The sequence below is a fragment of the Physeter macrocephalus genome, chromosome 5, assembly GCF_002837175.3.
Source record: "Physeter macrocephalus isolate SW-GA chromosome 5, ASM283717v5, whole genome shotgun sequence".
NCBI lineage: Eukaryota > Metazoa > Chordata > Mammalia > Artiodactyla > Physeteridae > Physeter > Physeter macrocephalus.
Genome location: NC_041218.1, coordinates 27875883 through 27882572, shown reverse-complemented (window position 1 = coordinate 27882572; position 6690 = coordinate 27875883). Strand labels below are relative to the sequence as shown.

Below are 6690 nucleotides of genomic sequence, written 5' to 3'. Positions count from 1 at the left end.
AAAGAAAGAAAGAAAGAAAGAAAGAAAGAAAGAAAGAAAGAAAGAAAGAAAGAAAGAAAGAAAGAAAGAAAGAAAGAAAGAAAGAGAGAAAGAAAAAAACTATAACAGCCAGGCCAAATGCTAAGGGCTAATTTATCTTAGAATGAGATAAAAAGTTGGTTAATTTTAAAGTCATATTTTTTCCTTAACTTCCTACTCTATGCAAAATTTAAATTTCAAGTAGTATTCATTTACCCTGCCAAAATATTAAAAATCTCTATTATTCATAAACTTTTAGATATACATGATAAAATCACCTAGAAAATTAACTCACTGAAAAAAATGAGTAGGTAGAGGCTTTGAGTTACAATAGTAAGAAAACTTTCCAAGAAGAAAAGAAAAGAAAGTGCTTTGGCACTAATTTTTAAGAATTTAGATTTTTGGTGCTATGCTGTGTTAATTATTTTTAAAGGCAATAGCTAGATTCACACAGAAATAAAAGCCCACTAAACCAGTGTTCTCATTTCATTTATCTTAACACTAAATTTAGATTGGTTCAATTATCAATATTCAAAATTTGAAACTCTGCATTATATGGTAGTTCTATTTTTAATTTTTTGAGGACCCTCCATAATGTTACATTTCCACTAACAGTGCACAAGGATTCCCTTTTTTCCACATCCTTGCCAACACTTGTTACCCTTTGTCTTTTTGAGTAGACATTTTAACTTTGGTGAGATGATATTTCACTGAGCTTTTGATTTACATTTCTTTGATTAGTGATAATGAGCACTTTTTCATGTACATGTTGGCCATTTGTATGTCTTCTTTGGGAAAATGTTTATTCAGGTCCTTTGCCCATTTTTAATTTGGATTAAAATTATTTTGTTATTGAGTCATACATGTTGTTTTTGATACTAACTCATCGGATAAATGGTTTGCAAATATTTTCTCCCAGGGCTTCCCTGGTGGTGCAGTGGTTGAGAGTCCACCTGCCGATGCAGGGGACACGGGTTCGTGCCCCAGTCCGGGAAGATCCCACATGCCGCAGAGCAGCTAGGCCCGTGAGCCATGGCCACTGAGCCTGCGCGTCCGGAGCCTGTGCTCTGCAACGGGAGAGGCCACAACAGTGAAAGGCCCAAGTACCGCAAAAAAAAAAAAAAAAAAAAAAAATTTCTCCCATTCCATAGGTTGCTTTCATTTTGTTGAATTCTTTCCTTTGTTGTGCAAAAACTTTTTAGGTTGATATGATCCCATTTGTCTATTTTTGCTGTTGTTGCCTTTGCCTTTGCTGTCATGAGCAAAAAATTGTTGCCAAAGCCAATGTCAAGAAACTTTTCCCCTATGTTTTCTTCTAGTAGATTTACAGTTTCAGGTCTTACATTTAAATAATTAATCCATTTTGAGTTGATTTTTGTATGTAGTGTGAGATAGGGCCCAATTTCATTTTTCTTGCATGTGGCTGTCCAGTTTTCCCAACACCATTTATTGAAGAGACTGTCCTTTCCCCGTTGTGTATTCTTGGCTCCTTTGTTGTAAATTAATTGACCATATAAGTATGGGTTAATTTCTGGGCTCTTGATTCTGTTTCATTGATCTATGTGTCTGTTTTTATGCCAATAATATACTGTTTTGATTACTATAGCATTGTAATATAGTTTGAAATTTGGAAGCGTGATGCCTCCAGCTTTGCTCTTCTTTCTCAGGATTGCTTTGGTTACTCTGGGTCTTTTGTGTTTCCATACAAATTTTAGGATTTTTTTTTTTTCTATCTCTGTGAAAAATGCCATTGGAATTTTGATAGGGATTGCACTGAAGCTGTAGATCACTTTGGGTAGTATGGACATTTTAACAATATTAATTCTTCCAAGAATTTCTTAAATACAAAACAAACAATAAAAGCATGATCCATTTTAAAGATGAACAAATTGAATGTCATCAAAACGAAAACTTCTGCTCTGTTAGAGATACAGTTAAGAGAATAAAAAGACAAGCCACAGACTGAGAAAATATTTGCAAATCATGTATCTTACAAAGGACTTATATGCAAAATATATTAAAAATTTCAATAAAGAGAAAATAAACAACTCAACTGAAAAAATGGGAGTGACAAAAGATATGTGGAGACACTTCACCAAAAAAATATATGGATGGTAAAAACATGCATGAAAAGATGCTTAATATTATTACTCATTAGGAAAAGGCAGATTAAAATACTACACACCTATTAGAATTCCAAAAATGAAATAAAAACTGACAATACCAAGTGCTGACAAGGATGCAAAGCAACTGGAACTCTCATACATTGCAGATGGAGTGCAACATGGTATAATCAGTTTGTAAAAATGTTTGGCAGTCTTTATAAAGGTAAATATGCATTTACCATATGACTCAACAATCCCACTTCCTAGGTATTTAACCCCAAACAACCAATTTACACAAAAACTCACAATTGAGTGTTCGTAGAGACTTTATTCACAAAAGCCCAAAACTCTATAAACAATTTAATGTCCTACAATTGTAAATAGATAAACTCTGGTACACCCAGACCATACAAATATTATTCAGTTATAACAAAAAACTAATGATACACTGAAAAAATATGGGTGAATATCAAATACAATACGCTAAATGAAGGAAGCCAGTCTCGAAAGACTACAGGCATACCTTGGAGATATTGCAGGTTCAGTTTCAGACCACTGAAATAAAATGAATAATTGCAATAAAGCAAGTCACACGAATTTTTTTGTTTCCCAGTGCATATAAAGTTAAGTTTACACTATACTGTAGTCTGTTAAATGTGCAATAGCATTAAGTCTAAAAAAACAATGTACATAATTAAAAATACTTTATTACTTAAAGATGCTATCATCTGAGTCTTCTTTTTTCTGGTGAAGGGTCTTGCCCTCCTTAAGGGCTACTGACTGGTCAGGGTGATGATTGCTGAAGTTTGGGGTAGCTGTGGCAGCTTCTTAAAATAAGACAACAATCAAGTTTGCTGCACTGATTGACTCTTCCTTTCATTATGCTAACAGTTTCTCAGTAGCACACAATGCTGTTTGACAGCATTTTACCCACAGTAGAACTTCTTTCAAAATTGGATGACTCCTCTCAAACCTTGCCACTGCTTCATCAACTAAGTTTATGTAATATTCTAAATCATTTGTTGTGATTCCAACAATCTTCACGGCATCTTCACCAAAAGTAGATTCCATTCCAATAAACCACTTTCTTTGCTCAGCAATAAGAAGCAACTCCTCATTTATTAAAGTTTTATCATGAGTTGGAGCAATTCAATTACATCTTCAGGCTCCACTTCTAATTCTCGTTCTCTTGCTATTCTCACCACATCTGCAGTTACTTCCTCCACTAAAGTCTTGAATCCATCAAAGTCATCCATGAGGGATGGAATAAACTTCTTCCAAACTCCTGTTAATGTTGATATTTTGATCTCTTCCCATGGGTCACAAATACACTTAATGGCATCTAGAATGATGAATCCTTTCCAGAAGGTTTTCAATTTACTTTGCCCACGTCCATCAGAGGAGTCATTATCTATGGCAGCTATAGCCTTATGAAATGTATTTATTTATTTTAAAAAATTATTGAAATATAGTTGATGTACAATATTGTTAGTTTCAGATGTTCTACATAGTGATTTAACATTTGCATACAACATGAAATGATCATGTGGATGAGTCTGGTAACCACCTGTCCCCCTGTATTCTTAAGCTCTGTTTGGTTCATCCTTATATTTTCTAACTCCTTGTTAAACTTCCCACTGCATTCATCCATTCTGCCTCTGAGTTCATTGAGCATCTCTATGATCATTACCTTGAACTGTTTATTGGGTAGGTTTCTTATCTTCACTTATTTAGTTTTTTCTGAGGTTTTGTCTTCGTTTGGAACATATTCCTCTGTCTCCTCATTTTGCCTAATTCTCTGTATTTATTTCTATGTATTAGGTAGTTTGGTTATGTTTCCCAATCTTAGAAACATGGACTTACATAGGAGATGTCGTGTGGAGCCAAGAAGCACATTCCCCTCTGGTCACCAGAGCTATATACTCTAAAAGTGACCCCTGTGTGGGCTGCGTGGGCTCTTCTGTGTGGCAGGGCCAACTACTGTGGTCATGCTGTTAGGCAGGGCTGGCTTCTGGTCCTGTTGGCTGCCAGGCCCTGCCTCGTGTGGTGGCTGCCAGCCCACTGGTTGGCTGGTAAGCCCCTGGTACTAATAGACTAGAGGGAGGACTCCAAAATGGCGCTTGACAGCACTAGTGTCTTCTGTGGTAGAATGAGCTTCCAAAATGGCTGCCTCCAATGTCTATGTCCCCAGAGGGAGTCCCAGCTGCCTCCTGCATCGCCAGGAGGCTCTCCAAGATCAGCAAGTGGGTCTGACTCAGGTTCCTCTCAAATTACTGCCTCTGCACTGGGACTCAGAGCATGTGAGATTTTGTGCATGTCCTTTAAGAGCAGCGTCTCTGTTTTCTACAGCCCTCTAGCTTTCCCATATGCAAGCTCTACTTGCCTTCAAAGCCAGATGTTCTGGGGGCTTGTCTTCCTGGTGAGAACCCCTGGGCTGGGGAGCCCAGTGGTGGGTTCGGACCCTTCACTCCTTGGAAAGAACCTCTGCACTTGTGATTATCCTCCCACTTTATGGGTCACCTACCCAGGGGTGTGGGTCTTGACTATAACTCATCTCTGTCCCTCCTACCCTTCTCCTTGAGGTTCCTTCTTTACATCTTTAGTTGTGGGAAATCCTTTCTGATCATCTTTAGGTTGTTCTCATAGATAGTTGTTCTGTAAATAGTTGTAATTTTGCAGGGAGAAGGTGAACTCAGGTCTTCCTACTCTGCCATTTTGGCCACATCTCTTCATGAAATGTATTTCTTAAATAATAAGACTTGAAAGTCAAAATTACTCCTTAATCCACAGGCTGCAGAATGAATGCTATGTTAGCAGGCATGAAAACAAAATTAATTTCATTGTACATCTCCATCAGAGCTCCTGCATGACCAGGTTCATTGTCAATAAGCAGTAATATGGAATGGAATGGAATCTTCTTTTTCTGAGCAGTAGGTCTCAACAGTGGGCTTAAAATATTAACTAAACCATGGTAGGAAAGAGATGTGCTGTCATACAAACTCTGTTGTTGCATTTATAGAGCACAGGCAGAGTAGCTTGGGCATAATTCTTAAGGACCCTAGAATTTTCAGAATAGTGAATGAGCACTGGCTTCAACTTAAAGTCACCAGCTGCAATAGCCCCTAACATGAGAGTCAGCCTGTTCTTTGAAGCTTTGAAGCCAGGAATTCACTTCTTCTCTAGAGCTAGGAAAGTCCTAGATAGCATCTTCTTGCAATATAAGGCCGTTTCATCTATACTGAAAATCTGCTGTGTAGTGTAGCCACCTTCTTTATTTCAGCTAGAACTTCTGGATAACTTGCTGCTTCTACATTAGCACTTTCTATTTCACCTTGCACTTTTTTTTTTTTTTTTTTTTTTTTTTTTGGCGGTACGCGGGCCTCTCACTGCTGCGGCCTCTCCCTCTGTGGAGCACAGGCTCCGGACACGCAGGCCCAGTGGCCATGGCCCACGGGACCAGCTGCTCCGCGGCACGTGGGATCCTCCCAGACCGGGGCGCGAACCCGTGTCCCCTGCATCGGCAGGCGGACTCTCAACCACTGCGCCACGGCACGTGGGACCCCCCCGGACCAGGGCACGAACCCGTGTCTCCTGCATCGGCAGGCGGACTCTCAACCACTGCGCCAACAGGGAAGCCCTCACCTTGCACTTTTATGTTATGGAGATAGCTTCTTTCCCTAAACCTCATGAACCAACCTCTGCTGGATTGAAACTTTTCTTCTGCAGCTTTCTCAACCTTCATAAAAATAAAGAGAGTTAGGGCCTTGCTCTGGAAGAGGCTTTGGCTTATGGAAATGTTATGGCTGGTTTGATCTTCTATCTAGACCACTCAAATTCTCTCCATATCAGCAATAGGGCTGTCTCACTTTCTTAGCACTCATGTGTTCACTGAAGTAGCACTTTTAATTTCCTTCAAGAACTTTTCCTTTGCATTTACAAGTTGACTAACTATTTAGTGCAAGAGGCTTAACTTTTGGCCTATCTCAGCTTTCGACAAGCCTTCCTCACTAAGTTTAATCATTCCTAGCTTCCGATTTAAAGGGAGAGGTGTGCAACTCTTCCTTTCACTTGAACTCTTAGAGGCTGTTGTAGGGTTATTAATTGGCCTAATTTCAATAATGTTGTGTCTCAGGGGATAGGGAAACCTGAGGAGAGGGAGAGAGTTGGAAGTACCACCAGTTGGTGGAGCAGTCAGGACACACACACATCAGTTAAGTGCACTGTTTTATGTGGGTGAGGTCCATGGTGCCCCAAAACAATTACAATAGTAACATCAAAGATCAGTGACCACAGATCACCGTAACAAATATAACAATAATGAAAAAGCCTGAAACATTCCAAGAATTACCAAAATGTGACACAGAGACACAAAGTGAGAAAATACTGTTGGAAAAATTGTGCCAACAGACTTGCTCAATGCAGGGTTGTCACAACCTTCAATTTGTTAAAAAAAAAAAAAAAAGAAAAAAAAAGAAAAAGAAAAAACCACACACACACAGTATCTGCAAAGCTCAGTAAAGTGAAGTGCAATAAGACATGGTATACTTGCACATAGCATATCATTCCA

General features: G+C 38.8%; 1 protein-coding gene across 1 annotated transcript in view; it reads right to left on the bottom strand.

Moving 5' to 3' along the window:
- IQUB (IQ motif and ubiquitin domain containing) overlaps positions 1-6690 on the bottom strand; it is a 61077-nt gene that overhangs the window by 6512 nt on the left and 47875 nt on the right. The gene's annotated exons all lie outside the window — the stretch shown is intronic.